Raw genomic sequence first — 16,311 nt, 5'->3', positions numbered from 1 at the left:
CCGACTACGAAGCTTCTCCTAAGCCAGTCACCGGTACTCAGTGAGGCACTTTCGCAGCCCCTGATACCCGCTACCTTCGAGTCGCAGGCCTCTACTGACACCCATGTAAAGTCTGGCATGCTGCAAAATACTCAAGGTATTGGACCAACGGATGTATCTCCCTCAGATGGGTCCGGAGCCGTTGAGCAGGCACTGGCTTTTGAGGGTGTATTCAGACCTCCACATTTGTATATCAAACCGACGACAGCTGCAAAACCAAAGACAAAAGCAACTTCTAAAACTAAAAAAATGACGCATGAGCCACGTGCACAGGCCTCTATGCCTAAAAAACAGATGATCAAAATGGCTGAAGACCTTATTACCTTGATCAGGGGTACCCACCCCCCCTCCAGATAAGAGGCCTAGGCAAGACACTGATTATGAATCTTCAGATCAGGTTTCTGTTTCTTCTGATTCTTCTTCTGATCAGGAATTATCTATACCTCCCCATGAGGATTCTGATGCAGAGGAGTCTATACCATCTGCGTCTCCTCCTGAGGATTATTCATTTGAGGAAACCTTGCATACTTTGAGGGAGCATTTTCACTGGGAGAGTCAACATTTCTCAATCAAAAAAGAGGCTCAGGGATTTCCTCCTCCTCCCTCAGCGCAGGCCTTTAGCCATTCCCCCAGTTTTAGACATTGTGGATGATGTGTTTTCGGAGTCAAGCTTGACCCCTGACTCCTTACCTCCATCTCCCAGTAAGCCTGACAGATATTACAGGGTCCCTGACTCACATAAATTTTTATTTAGAAACCTTGCTGCTGATCCTGAAACTATTTCACATGGTCCAAAGGGAGTTAAGGCCTCAACAGCAAAAAATCTTACCCCTTCTGGCAGAGATTCAAGGGCACTGGACAGATGGAGAAAAAAGGTTTATACACCTGCAACCTTGGCAGTCAGAGCCTTAAACTGTTAATTTCATATGCTTAAGTATCAACAACATGTTATGGGATTGCTGAAACAGAAAATTATGTTGATTTCGGAATGTGCAGAAAATAAAGAATTGCAGGAATTATTGCATGCAGCTGAACAGGTTGGAAAGTATACTTCGCAATGTGGTTTTGACTGCTTAGAGGCCTCCTGCAGGGCCGCAGTTACTGGATCTGTGATTAGGAGGCATGCCTGGCTAAAGGAACAAAATTTGCCTGATCATGTTAAAGCTAAATTGCTAGATGCATCTTTACAGCGCGATACTCTGTTTGGTATTAAGGCAGAAGAGGGTTTAAAGAAAATGGAAGACAAAGCTAAGTCTATGCAAACTGTTAAAGACTTCTTACAAGTGCAGCCACCAAGATTCAGTAGACACTGGCCTACAAAGAATTGGTCCTTTCCTGTGTCAGACAGAGCTCAAAGGGGCAAATCCAGGCACCCTAAGGGTTCCAGATACCAGGCACAAGATTCATACAGGTCAAAGCAATGGGGCACTTCTACCTCCAAATCTGGAGGAGATAAAGCGCAAACCTACAGAAAATAGTCCCAATGACTTCCCCCTGCCTACACCAAGCACTTATCTTTTGGCAGCACCCTTAGGGGGAAATTTGCATTTTTTGCTCAAAATTGGCAGTTAATAACCCAGGACAAGTGGGTACTAAACATAGTATCAAAGGGATACAGATTCCATTTCCACAAACTGCCAATGGCAAACGGTTGACCAGATTTGCCGAAATATCAATGGGCAGAGGCACAGAAACAGGTTATGTCCCTCATGGATATGGGGGCCATTCAGCCAGTACCAGAACAGGAAAAAGGACAAGGTTTTTACTCAAGACTTTTCTTGGTACCCGGAAAGGACAAGGCCTGGCGGCCAATACTGGATTTATCAATTTTGAACACATACTTGGACATTCCAAAATTCAAAATGCTGACTCTGCAGCAGCTTCTGCCCATGCTGGGCAAGAATGCTTGGCTGGTGACATTAGACCTAAAAGAGGCATACCTGCATGTCCCAATAAGACAATCGTGCAGAAGATACCTCAGATTCAAGGCTGGCTTAATGCATTACCAATTCTCTGCACTGCCCTTTGGCTTATCTACTGCGCCCATGGTCTTCACAAAGTGCCTGGCACCAGTAATTGCATTTTGCAGACAAAAAAGTATACAAATATACCCTTACTTGGACGACTGTCTCATTCAAGCAGAGAGCAAGGACATTCTTCTTCAACACCTGGGGTTTGTGAAAAGGCTTCTAACATGCCTAGGGTACACAATAATCAAAAAAAAAAATCACAACTGGTACCCTCTCAAAAGATAACATTCCTGGGTGCAAGCTTGAACACAACTGCCCAGGTGGCTTACCTCACATCAGACAAGCAAAGGCAACTGACTACTTACTTCAAACTGATGGCAGCAAAACCCCAGTTATCTGCAAGGCAAATTCTACAGGCTTTGGGCTTCATGGTATCCTGCATCCTACTGACTCCATATGCAAGACTGCATGTGAGGAAACTTCAGTGGTACCTAAAAAGTTTATGGAGTCAACATTCTCACAGTCTGGAAACAATGATTCCTGTCATACCCTGCCTACAACAGGAGTTTCTATGGTGGGCAAAGGCATGTCACCAAAACATGGGATGGGCCTTAACTCTACCCCCTGCCAGCCAAACCTTAACAACAGACACATCAGATTATGCCTGGGGGGCCCACATGGCAGGAAGATGCATTCAGGGCATATGGACCCAAAAACAAATGCATCTACATATCAACCAGAAAGAGATGCTAGCTGTTCAGAATGCCCTGACAGCCTTCAAGGACTTACTTCATCCAGGACAACTACTGATAAAGACAGACAACACCACAGTCATGTGGTATATAAGCAAGCAAGGGGGCACACACTCATACCCCCTTTGCAGATTAGCCATGGCACTGTGGGACACAGCTTTGACCTACCAAATACATCTTCAAGCTCAATTCCTGCCAGGAAAGCAAAATACTCTGGCAGACTATTTAAGCAGAAACCTTATGGACCCTCATGAGTGGAAACTAAATCCACAAGTCTTCAGCATGATAACACAGAAATGGGGGAGCCCAGACATAGATTTATTCGCCTCTCCACAAAATTATCAATTGAAAGTTTCTGCACAAGGACTTATCACAGACAAGCATGGAAAGTGGACGCCCTATCCTTCAGTTGGAAAAACCTATCAGTGTACGCCTTTCCTCCTCTGCCTCTTCTTCCCAAGGTCCTCCTAAAAGTCAGACAAGAGAAACCAAAAATGATACTAATTGCCCCAGACTGGCCCCGCCAATACTGGTACCCAGTCCTAAGGAACTTGTCTCAATACCCAGCTTGGACCTTACCTCAACTACTGTCCCAGCAAAACAATCCGATCCTGCACAATCAACTCCAGACACTGAACCTGGCGGCATGGCTGATCAAGTAGTTATACAAACAACTCCTCTCAGTAAAGCTGTGATGGTTGTCATTTTGGAAGCCAGAAGACCTAATACTAGAAAATCTTATGCTGTTAAATGGAAGAGATTATTTGCTTGGAATCAAGCACAAGGAACTGATACAGCAAAACCAAGTATTCCTCAGATATTGCAATACTTAACTGAGATGCTTGACAAAGGCCCATCTTTCTCATCAATTAAAATCCATGCCTCTGCCATTTCGGCTCATTACAATACAGAGCCGCCAATCTTTTCTCATCCTTTACTAAAGCAGTATCTTAGAGGAGCCAAAAATGTAAGGCCTCCAAGAAGATCACTATTACCTGCATGGGACCTCAATTATGTATTGGAAAAGCTCATCCTGACTCCATTTGTAACCCTGATAAAACAAGGAGTGTCCAGAGTAAATGTTCCCTCCAAGCAGCTCAAGGAGACATATCCATCCATAGAGAAAGGTGACAGAATGACATATTTAGGATTGCATTTATGTTCCACTTTGACCGCATCCTTGGATGCCACATATATTGCTGTCTTTGAGAAAGTTGAGGCTTATTGCCACCGATGAAAGATAATTCTGTATGGACACGATCTAAAGGATTTATGCTGTTACTTATATTCTGCCATTGTTTTTGTATGCATTTCAAGGCATCCCACTTTCACCTACCAATATATTTAGGCAAAGATAAAATCACGCATTACAGATTTCATCTGGAAAGGGGAGGAAACCTAGTCTGAGTTGGGGTCATCTTATTCTGCTGTTGTGTGGGAGATAGGTTAGATCTTCCTGGCCTCGAGCTTTATGCACTAGCAGCTAGATTAAAGGTTGTTGGAGAGATAAGTGACCAAAACAAGGAGCCTGTTTGGAAGATAATGCTAAAAATAGTCTGTGGGGACTAATTAACTTGGGTAACAAGTTACTTTACAAAGAAAGACTGGCTTAAGGTTTTATCCCAAGTTGGTAACTTTGTTGGTTACATTGACCCATTCTGGGTTTGATCACACTGGATCATTTCTCTAGCTGAAGGACATGCTGCTAGTTTGTTCTTCACTGCACTGGGGAGTATGGGATGCAAAGATTTCTATGGGTTTAAGAGAATGTCCCAATTTGCTCTACTGAGAACATTTGGAGAATTCCAAGTGTTATCCTGGAGGCAGTTCTCTGCTCATTATTCCCTTTCAAAAGATAGAGCAGTTTTTTTATAGGAGACTGATCTTGAAGCTTGCTTAACAGTAGGTTAGCAAAGTTGCCCCTGATACCTACCCTAAGAGGGTTGTGCAGTTACCGAATGTTTGAAACCTACAAGCTGTGGTAACAAATCCTATTTCTCAGGTATACAAGTTCGATATAAAATCAAATATATTGGTTAAATATAGGATTTCATGGAATAAGGAATTAAACCTTCATTTGGACAGGGAGGCATGGATGTAGGTGTTACGCATTTGTAGATGTGCCATACCTAGACACAAATTTTGATTTTCTTTTTTTTTTTTTTTTTGGCCGTGCCTGTTTAAGAATTTTTATACACCTGCTAGGTTGTTAAACAGAATATTCCTGGTGTTGACCTAGTGTGTTGGAGTTGTCAAGTGGGGGACATTGGAGTTTGGATGCATATGTTTTAGGCCTGTCCATCTCTTTTTCAGTTTAAGAAAATATTTCAGCAAATTTATGATTTCAAATATTTCAACAAATTTATGATTTCATTTGGTCAGAACAGTTAATTGCAACTCAAACCATGTTTCTTCTGGGACTCTCCAGCTTTCCTAATGTTAGTTACTCTGATCTTAAATTGATTAGTATCATTGTTTTGAGGGGGCCAGTAGATCCATTACTATAAGATTTACTTTTAGAGGAACAAGTATCTCTTGAGCTGAAGTCTTGTGACCATATTACTAAAAAGATGGAACATAAAAATACCCCCCAGAAATGTATTGTTGCTGTACATCATAAGGTATTTTTGCATAATTACAGTTCCCATTCACCTGTTATGTGAATTGTAATTCTGAAATGTCTGTTTTCCTTTAAAATGGTCTCTTCCTCAATGAATAAATATTGGATGAACATCTTGATGTTCTAGTAATTATCTGTTGGTTTTGCATAATTCTAACTTTTTTGGGGATTTGTCCCCCAATTATTTTAGGCTTTGTCCAGATTTCTTGCATTAAGAGGTTGAGAGGTATGCATCTCCTACTAAAACTGCACATTGAACAAATCACTCTGCAAATACCTGAGGGTTTGGACTGATTCCCACTCAGTCATTTATCATCCAGGTACATTATGCAGTATGTCATTGTTGAAATTCAGATGATGTACTTTTTCATTACAAGACCAATTAATCAAGGATTCCAAACCAGATCCAGATCATGGTCAAATGGCACCCTATGATGGATAATGAACCCAGACCCCACAGCCTTTCCAGTGTCCAGTTACTTGGCTGTCTCTCCCCATTTGCCATAAACAGGTGTTAAACATATCAGCATGCTTACTGTTTTCTTCTTTACTTTTAAAAGGAGTACAGAGATTTGATTTAAACCTTTATTTAAAATTTTTAGCACAGATTGTGATTGCCATTTGCTAAACAAAGCAAAATAGTGTCACATTGAAAACAGACTTAGCATGAGCAACAGTAAACTTCACTTCCTGTGAAACTCATATTCATTGATGAGGCAATGAAACTCTAATTGGGAGTGCGTCTGACCATTGGCAGATTGTGTGTACATTTTTATCCACAGACCTTCCCCAAAGCTAGCAATTAAAGCTGCATTGTTGTCTGTATCATTCTCAGATGCCTGTATCAAAAATTAGCAATAATGACAAAAGTCACAGTTCAAAATTGTTTCACACAAACATACAGTAGCCAAAGTATTCCAGCTTAATTCACACACACACACACACACACTGCAAAGTCAGGTTAAAGACTTTTTTTTTAAAAAATGACCGGATGATAAGAGCATAAGGTACTTTAATCCACAGAGAGCCCCACCATCAGCAGCAGTGGTTATAGCCACGTTGTTGTCTTTGAACACTCCAGTTGTTATGAAGAAACAAATCACATGTACATCTAAACCAGTTACAAGTGGCATTCCCCAAGGCTCAGTCCTAGGACCCCTCCTGTTCGGCATATACTTCTCAGAGGTATAGACCAGCACAGGAGAACTGTGGCTGGCCAAGTTCACAGGCGACTGCAAACCTAGGGGCTATAATTGACTTTCCAGCTGACACAAACATCCTCCAAAAGGGTCTCACTGAGACAGATACCTGGTGTCAAAACCATGGCCTCAAGCTAAATGCCAAAAAGTGCATAGTCATCCCCTTTGGAAAAAACAAAGTACCCACAAACTACCACATATGTGGTAGCCCCCTAAATATGGAAGACATAATATGGGATCTGGGGACCCAAGTAGATAGTAACCTCTCCTTTGATAATCACATTGCCAAAGTGGTTTGAACATCCTTCTATGTGGCCCACCTAATCACAAAAGGGTTTGCATCCAGATCGAAAAATGTCATTGGGCCTCTCTATGCATCAATCATCAGACCCATCATAGAGTACAGTGCCCCATTTGGGATGTACCTTACAAGACACCTGCAACAACTGGAAAGACCACAGAAGTACCTCACCAAGACAATCACTGGCCTCAAGCAGACGCATATGCAGCTCGACTGAAGAAACTCCAGCTGTACTCAGTTGCATACCGCCTACTCAGAGGTGATCTCTGCCTGACATACAAGGCCATGTCCAACCCAGACGTGGACATGCTACACCTAAAGAAAACCATATCCCCTCGAGCCACATGATCCAGGGATCTAAACCTCACCACAACAATAAATAGGATGTGCTAGAGGGATAGATTCCTGTCCCAGAGACTTCCCTTGCTCTGGAACAAGATTCTAATCTACATTAGGCAGAGCTCCTCGCTAACTCTCTTCGAGAAACCTTGATGAGTGGATGGGAAACAGAAAGTTTACCCCAGGGATCACTTCAATGGCTCTGCTGGACAGAGGCACAGGGAACTAATCTAAGGTGGGCAGCGAAAACCAGCACATCCCGGCTAGGCTTATAAATGCCTTCAGGCAGATAGCCTAGTACCTACCTATGAACCTATGTACTTTATTGGCAGTTTTGGATGAACTACATGAAGACTATAAAGCTCACTAGCAACATACCATATGATCTAGCCACGTGTAGCACCATTTAAATAGAAGAGTATTTATGATAGCATAAGAAATATTAACTACCCAGTAATGTATGCCAAGTCAGTATGTACAATATCTGTAGATGTAAAAGTCATCTTAATAATCCACATGAAAAGAGAGCTATAACTAATGTGTAGATTATTGCTGACAAACAACTTTGCATTTCATTGCTTTGTCTATAAATGCAGTGCCTGCTGCCCTTAAAGAATATATTGCATACGTTACATTAAAAGGTTGGTGTGCTGGTGATAGTACCATAATGTTTCCTGAACTAGATCAGCTATGCAGTAGGTAGATGCTGACAAACAATGACAAAAGTAGGTAAATGAAGGTGGAAAGATTCAAACCCTGCACCTATGCCACAGGAAGCAGCTTGGTAACATGTTGGAGCTTTAATCCTCTGCTATAACTGCCAGGATAACAGTTTTCTCACTAAATACTAAAATCCTTTACAATCTAATCTTGCAGAGACGACTTTCACAGTAGTACGCAATGATAACTACATACAGAATGCCAAAGGTCAGACTGTTCTGATCAGCACCCCAAATAATGCAGACTGCATGACCTGACATATGTCAACCCCTTTGCAGCTGGAGGCTGTAAAGCACGCATTTCAGAAATTATATTACCAAAATGCAGCATGTTTAAAATATATTGCTAAATCCAGGGCTGTTAACAAGTGAATTAATTATTTATTGCAGTTAGTAAAGCTAAACAATTAAAGAAAGAATAAATGCTGCAGCAGTTTTTGTTAAATAACCCACAAGTCATACAGAAATATTACTGCATACAAAATGCTATGGGGTTCTTATATCCTGTATCTCATTTGTGACCTCCCTATGCCTTCTTTGTTATTCTGAATAGCTATCCTTTCTGATATCACAAATAGCTGCTCCATCTGATATCACTCAGGACAGTCTGACCTTGTTGTAGCATAAACATCCAGAGTCAGCAAAGCTGGATCGGGGACAAATGGAGCGCTATGCAGGGTAAGGAATCCGGCTCCTAGCAGCGATATCCCAATCCTTGTCTCTCTTTCTCTCTGTCCCCACCCCCCAAGTACCATAATCACTGTTCAGACCTACCAGTATATATACTATTTTCTAATTTATTTTTACAATTATAACAGAGATTTGTATTCCATTTAAAGCTTTTATTTCAAATTTTACAAACCAAAACACAGACACATTGATATTAGACACTCAAAGGGAGGCCGCGGCTTTGGAAATAAAGAAGCTGTTAGAAAAAAAAGCCATCCAGCATGTGCCCCCAGACCAGTCCGGATCAGACATCTACTCCAGGTTCTTTCTGGTGCCAAAAAAAGGGGGGACTTAAGGCCGATTCTCGACCTGTCAACAATGAACATTTTCGTTGCCAAGGAGAAATTCCGGATGGTCACGATTCAGTCCATCCTGCCCCTCTTACAGGAGGAGGACTGGATGTGCTCCATAGACCTCAAGGATGCGTACTACCATATTGTCATGGAAAGACGGTTCAGGAGGTTTCCCCGCTTTCGGCTAGGGGCCAGTCATTACCAGTTCAGGGTCCTACCCTTCAGTCTCACCACAGCCCCCAGGGTGTTCACCAAGGTCATGGCAGTTGTAAGCGGCCCACCTGAGGCTCCAGGGCATACAGGTCTTCCCGTACCTAGACGACTGGCTTCTCCCTGCCTCCAGCAGGCATCTACTTTCTCTAGCCAGGGATTTCTTCCTTCGGATGTCACCCCGGTCGGGGATAACCATAAATGTCAAGAAGTCTTTCCTCCAGCCTGTTTAAGTGTTAGACTTCATAGGGGCCAGAATTGATACCCTCCAGGCCAAGGCCTTCCTAATGTCAGACAGACTTCACAGCATGACTCTGCATGTGCTAGCTCTCTTTGTCCCCTGCTCCCAAAGCAGAATTAGTTCTGAGAGCTTTGGGGTCCATGGCGGCAGCGATCAGTCTGATTCCTCACGCTCGTCTGCACATGAGGGTTCTACAGTGGATGTTGCAAGTCCAGTGGTCTATTCTACACCACCCTCTAGATTTCCCTATTCCCTTCAGCAGGGTTTGCAGGAAATTCTTCATGTGGTGGCTTCAATCCCGAGCCCTTCAGGAAGGACAACCTTTTGTTATGTCACTGCCCCAGGCCACAGTGACCACGCATGCCTCCCGCCTAGGGTGGGTGGGGCACTGTACGGACAGGACTGTCCAAGGCATGTGGACTCGGACCGAGACCGTACTGCATATAAATGTCCTGGAAATGAGGGAAGTCCTTTTGGCGTTGCAGGCCCTTCATGCCTCTTTTCCTCCGGGGACTATTGCTATCCAGTCGGGCAATATATCAGTGGTCTGGTATATCAACAAACATGGGGGAAACAGGTCTTACCCCCTTTGCCAAGAGGCCATGAGAGTTTGGGAATGGGCTATCTCCACCAACCGCTTCCTGTTAGCACGCACATTCTGGGTTGGTCCAACATACTGGTGGACAAATTGAGCAGAACTATCCTCCCTCCTTACGAGTGGTCTCTGAATCCTTGCATAGCGGAACAGATCTTCCTCAAGTGGGGTCAGCCTTGCTGCGATCTCTTCGCATCGCCTTCCAACACGAAGTGCAGTGAGTTTTTTGCTCTAATTCCTCCTTTGGGAGAAGCCCCCAGAGATGCTCTAGTCCATGCTTGGCCACCCGGTCTTCTTTATGCGTATCCTCCACTTCCGCTTATGACAAAATTTCTGCAGAAAGCTCGCCGGTTGGGGAGCAAGATTATCCTCATAGCCCCATTCTGGCCTCGTCAAGTCTGGTTTCCCTGCCTGCGGTCTCATCTCATAGCTCCACTCTGGATCTTGGATCTCATTCTGGATCTGATTTCTCATCCCTCTGGAATGGCTCCTCCGAACCTGGACGGTCTCAAGCTCTCAGCTTGGCTGATCCAGTTCCCCTAGTTGCCAGGACTCCCGGTATCTCTTCCCCGAGTCAAGTCTATCCTGGTGGCGGCACATATACCCTCTAACAGGACCCTCTACCAGGAAGATTTACAGTAGCAAATGGAAACGTTTTTCAATTTGGGCTTCACAAAAGAACTTGGATCCTTTCACCGCACCTATTTCAGAGCTACTGGAATTTTTGTCTCATATTTTTCAGCAAGGGGCCAGCTCATCTACTGTGAAGGTCCAGCTGGCTGCCATTTCCCATTTTCATATTGGGGACAACTTTGGTTCCCTCACTGCTGCCAGAATTTGTAAGATCTTTCTAAAAGGCACTTTTCTTTTGAGACCCCCTGTTAGAAATTCATCCCCGCCATGGGATCTGACCTTAGTTCTTCAGGTGTTAGTTGCGCCTCCCGTTGAACCCACAGCTTCCATTGATCTGAAGTTCTTGTCATGGAAGACGGCCTTTTTGGTAGCAATTACTTGAGCCAGGAGAGTGTCGGAGCGTCAGGCTCTCTGTATCAAACCTCCATACCTTGTGTTTCATAAGGATAGGGTATTTCTCAGAACTAATCCTTCCTTTCTCCCTAAAGTTGCTTCAGAGATGAACATTAATCAGTCCATTAATTTGCCTGTATTTTTCCCTAATTTCCAGAACAAAGGAGAATGTAAACTTCATTTGCTGGATGTTCACAGACAGTTACGTTTTTATTTGCACAGGGTGGCTGTCTTTCGTAAATCTGATCAACTTTTTGTCTCCTTTGCTAAGCCTTTTCTAGTGAAACCAGTTTCTAAGGTGACTCTTGCCAGGTGGATTTCAAGTTGTATCTTACAAGCATACAGAGAGTCTGGCTTACCAGAACCAATGGGGGTTCATGCTCATTCTACGCGTTCTATGACAACGTCTGCTGCATTCTGGTCTAGAGTTTCCCTGGATGACATTTGTTCAGTGGCTACCTGGGCATCCTCTCACACCTTTATCTTTCATTATAAACTGGATTTGGTATCTAGAGGAAGGGCTGCCTTTGACTCTGCAGTGCTCTGGAATATCCTTCCTTAAGAGCCTCCCAAGATTCGGGTAGCTGGGGACTCTGTCCCACAGGTTGCTGATCAAATGAAGTTAACTACTTCAGATAAAGAAGTTATGTACTCACCATAAAGTTCCATCTGAGTAGGTAAACTTCATTTGTCAGCAACCGTCCCTCCCTCCTTCCCCCTGACCTTCATGGTTATTTAGCTGAGCTCGAGGTTCAGACTTATGAGCTTTACTTTGTCCTTGAGTCAGGTGTCTCAGGTTGTTAGTTTGTTTTGTTATTATGTGCAGGTGGCAAACGTAATCTGAGGATTGGAAGGAGGTTGCAGTGTAGTATGGGTAAGGGGGAGGAGCTTGGAGCTCAGAACTTTTTGCTTGGTATGCTGCTGGCTCGGATCCGTAACCCACAGGTTGCTGACAAATGAAGTTTACCTACTCAGATGGAATGTTATGGTGAGTACATAACTTCTTTTTCTTTCTAAAACTACCGAGCTTCTAAGGCCCAGGGTATGAACTACACCCAGAAAACAGACGATCCAAGCTCAGGCACCTGCTTCCATGCCTCAATCTCAAATGCTTAAAATGACAGAAGACCTTATTATGCTTATTAGGGGAAGCCAGGCTACCCCTTCCAAAAGAAAAAGAGACTTTTCCCCCTGTAGTTTTATCTGAACAGGCGTCCGATGACTCTGATGCTGAATATGAAGACATGCAACCCCTCTCTGCTTAAGAGGATTCTGATGTAGAAGAATCCATTCCTTCTGCCTCTCCATCTGAGGATTTTTTCATTTGGTGAAACCCTACATACTTTAAGGGAGCATTTCCAATGGGAATGTCAGGGCTATTCTTAGTCAAAAAAGACACAGGGAATTATTAGATTTATCACAGCGCACACCTTTAGCCATCCCTCCTGTCCTGGATGTTGTGGATGATGTTTTTATTGAATCCAGTTTGATTCCTTACACCCTTACCTAACAGGTACTACAGAGTCCCTGACTCTCTCAAATTCCTTTTCAAAAATCCTACTGCTGACCCAGAGGTCATCTCCCAAGGACCTAAAGGAATTAAAGCAACCTCAGCTAAGACTCCCACTCCCTCAGACAGGGGTTCCCCAGCTTTACACAGATGGGATAAAAAAGTATATACCTCTGCAATTCTTTCTATTAGAGCACTAAATTGTCAGTTCCACATTCTGAAATATCAACAGCATACCATGGAACTCCTCAAACAAAAAATATCTTCCTTTTCTGCTTGTGTAGAAAATAATTACAACAGCTTATGCATTCTGAAAGCCAAGTTACTAAGCACACCTTGCAATGTGGCTTTGACGCCCTAGAAGCATCTTTCAGGGCAACAGTCACTGGTTCTGTCCTTAGAAGGCATGCTTGGCTTAAGGAACAGACCTTGCTAGACCAGGTCAAATCAAAATTATTGGATGCACCATTGAACAAAGACAATTTGTTTGGCACCAAGGCAGAAGAGGTCTTAAAAAAGATGGAAGAAAAAGCTAAACCTATGCAGACAGTTAGACTTCTTACAGGTCCACCCTCTGAGGTTCAGTAGGCATTGCCCCTCCAAGCACTGGTCCTTTCCGGTCCCCTCCAGGCCAGCTCAGCCCAGACCCAGGGGAAGCAGAGCCCCCCCCCCCCCCCCAGACAGCAGTCCCAGGGAATGCAGAGATCTAAGCAATGGAGTTCCTTCTCTTCAAAAGCAGGGAGTGCTAAGCCACTCCCTTATGGTAAGAACTCACAATGACTTTACACCTCCACCCCTTACCTCTGCCCCACCTGCTTGTTCCCCTAGGAGGAAAACTCTCCCTCCATGCAAACAACTGGGCCTTTATTAACAATGACCAATGGGTCTTCAACATAGTGTCCCAGGGATGCAAATTTTATTTCCACACACTGCCAACCCTAATAGGGTTCCCAGATCTTCCTCCAAACCAGTGTGCAGAGGCCAAAACGCAAGTTCTTTCCCTGCTCTCCCTGAGGGCAATACAGAATGTTCCTGCAGACCAGATAGGCCAAGGTTTCTATTCCAGACTCTTCCTGGTAACCAGAAAAGAGGGCACCTGGCGCCCAATCCTTGATCTATCTATTCTAAACACCTTTCTAATGATACCAAAATTCAAAATGCTCACCCTCCAGCAGCTTCTTCCTATGCCTTCCAAGGATGCTTGGTTAGCCACCCTAGACCTAAAAGAGGCCTACCTACACATCCCAATCAGGGAATCTTGCAGGAAATGTCTACGTTTCAGGGCAAGGTCTATGCACTTTCAGTTCTCTGCGCTTCCCTTTGGCTTATCCACTGCTCCCAAAGTTTTCACAAACTGCCTGGCTCCAGCCATTGCTTTTTGCAGACAAAGAAATATTCAAATTTACCCCTACTTAGACAATTGCCTGATTCAGGCAGACAGTCAGGAAAAGCTGTTACAGCACCTGACCTTTGTAAAGGACCTACTGACCTCCCTGGGGTATACTATCAACGAAAATAAATCAAAACTAGTCCCCACACAAAATATTGTATTCCTGGGAGCAAGCCTGGACACAGCATCCCAGATGGCATTCATTACTCCAGAAAAACAAGCCTACCTGACAGACTACTTCTCTGAGCTAGCCACCAGAACCCAGTTATTCGTAAGGAAAATGCTGCAAGCTGTAGGGTTCATGGCCTCCTGCAGTCTACTCATTCCATATGCCAGACTGTATATGAGGAAACTACAATGGTACCTAAAAAGAAAACTATTATACCAATGATACCCTGTCTAAGGAAAGATTTTCTTTGGTGGGCATCAGCATGCAGCCACAACAAGTGACCTCCCTTCTCACAACCCCATGCCATCCAGACCCTCACCACAAGCGCATCAGACTATGCCTGGGGTACACACCTGGACGGCAGGTGCAGTCAGGGCCATTGCAGCCCAAATCAAATACATCTGCACATCAGCCAAAAAGAGATGCTAGCTGTTCAGCATGCCCTAACAGCTTTCAGACCCCTACTCTCCCTGGGGCCTCTACTGATCAAAAAGACAACACCACAGTGATGTGTATCAACAGGCAGGGAGGGACTCACTCTTATCCTCTCTGCAGGCTCGCCATTACCCTGTGGCACACGGCCTCAGCCATGCAAATACACCTGCTAGCGCAATTCCTGCATTTCCCCATCTACAACTCATTTCAAGGGTACTGCTCAAAATAAGGGAGGAAAAACCAAGGGCAATCCTGATTGCCCCAGACTGGCCACGCCAGCACTGGTACCCACTGCTGCACAGCCTGTCACCCCTGCCACCGTGGCACCTACCTCAGATCCCAACACTCCTGACACAGAAGAATGGAGAATTCATGCATCCCCAATTGCAGACCCTCAGCCTGGCTTATTTCATGACCTCTCCTCAAGCTGCCAGCCTAATCAAACAAGTCCTAGATGTTATATGTGAGGCCAGATGCCCCAGCACCAGAAAATCTTATGCTGACAAGTGGAAAAGGTTTTTGCACCTGGATCCAGACTAAGGGAGCCAAAACAGCACAGCCCTCCCTACCTCTCATCCTGGCTTACCTAGCAGACCTACCACACAGGTGTCTATCCTTATCCTTCTCTTCTATTAAAATTCATGCCTGTGCCATCTGTGCTCATTACATTACAGAGCCACCTCTCTTCTCACACCCTCTCATCAAACAGTTCCTAAGAGGGCCTAACAACTTAAGGCCACCCAGAAGAGCTCCTACCCCAGCTTGAGACCTTAACTTTTTGTTGGGAAAGCTCACCCTACCCCCTTAGAACCTGCAGCTTCAGCAGAGTTAAAAATTCCTCTCTTGTAAAACTGCCTTGTTTCTGGTCATCACTCCAGCTAGAAGAGCTTCAGAGCTTCAAGCACGCATGGCTGTAGAGCTCTTCATCATTTTCCATGCTGACAGGGTCTCTCTCAAGACTAACCCGTCCTTCATGCCTAAAGTGGTGTCCAGTGTGGCTCTCAACCAATCCATTCATTTGCCCACCTTTTTCACTAACCCACAAATCAAGGGTGAAAGGATTTTGTACTCTCTAGATGTGCACAGACAGATTCTATCTGGATAGGACTAAATCTTTTAGGAAAAACTGACCAATTGCTAGTCAGCTTCGCAGCAGGGCCAGAGGGCACGGCCTTATCCAAACAATCTCCAAATGGATAGCACACTGCATCCATTTCTGCTACAAACAGCATGGGAAACCTCCCCCAAAGGGGGTCAGGATGCATTCCATCATGGCATCCTCCACCTCTGCAGCTTTTCTCAGAAGGGTCCCCACCAGGAACATCCTGGAGGCTGCAACATGGACTTTTGTTCATACTTTCACCAAACATTACCACCCGCCTATCTTCCCCAAATCCAGGGCAGGCTTTGCCACTCTAGTCTTGTAAGCCATCCTAACCAGCTCCAGTCTTCTTGACTGTCTTCACCCTTTTCTCCAGCTTTGGGAATCAACCCAAGTGTGATGACTGCAACAGTGAAACATGAAGAACATAGTACAGTTGTATACACTTAACATAAATGTAGATGTTCGGGTGTATTCACTGTTGCAGTCCTGGTTTCCCACCCTCCATCCCCTTTGTCTCTCTCTCTCTCCTCTTCCTCTCTCCTGACAGGGAATTTTTGGTATTTACTTTCTACTGGTGGTGGTCTTCCACCTTAACCTGGCTCCCTATTTGGGGGCTCCTGACAGTTGGGGCAAGAAAAACTGATGTAATGGCGTCGGGTGCCTGATTTT

General features: G+C 44.4%; 1 protein-coding gene across 4 annotated transcripts in view; it reads left to right on the top strand.

Moving 5' to 3' along the window:
• Positions 1 to 16,311, top strand: part of DAAM1 (dishevelled associated activator of morphogenesis 1) — a 3,124,549-nt gene that overhangs the window by 2,228,901 nt on the left and 879,337 nt on the right. The gene's annotated exons all lie outside the window — the stretch shown is intronic.

The sequence above is a fragment of the Protopterus annectens genome, chromosome 6.part0, assembly GCF_019279795.1.
Source record: "Protopterus annectens isolate FY-2018-M chromosome 6.part0, PAN1.0, whole genome shotgun sequence".
NCBI classification, from domain to species: Eukaryota; Metazoa; Chordata; order Ceratodontiformes; family Protopteridae; genus Protopterus; species Protopterus annectens.
Note: the sequence above shows the minus strand (reverse complement) of the source record. Positions and strands in the feature narration are given on the sequence as shown.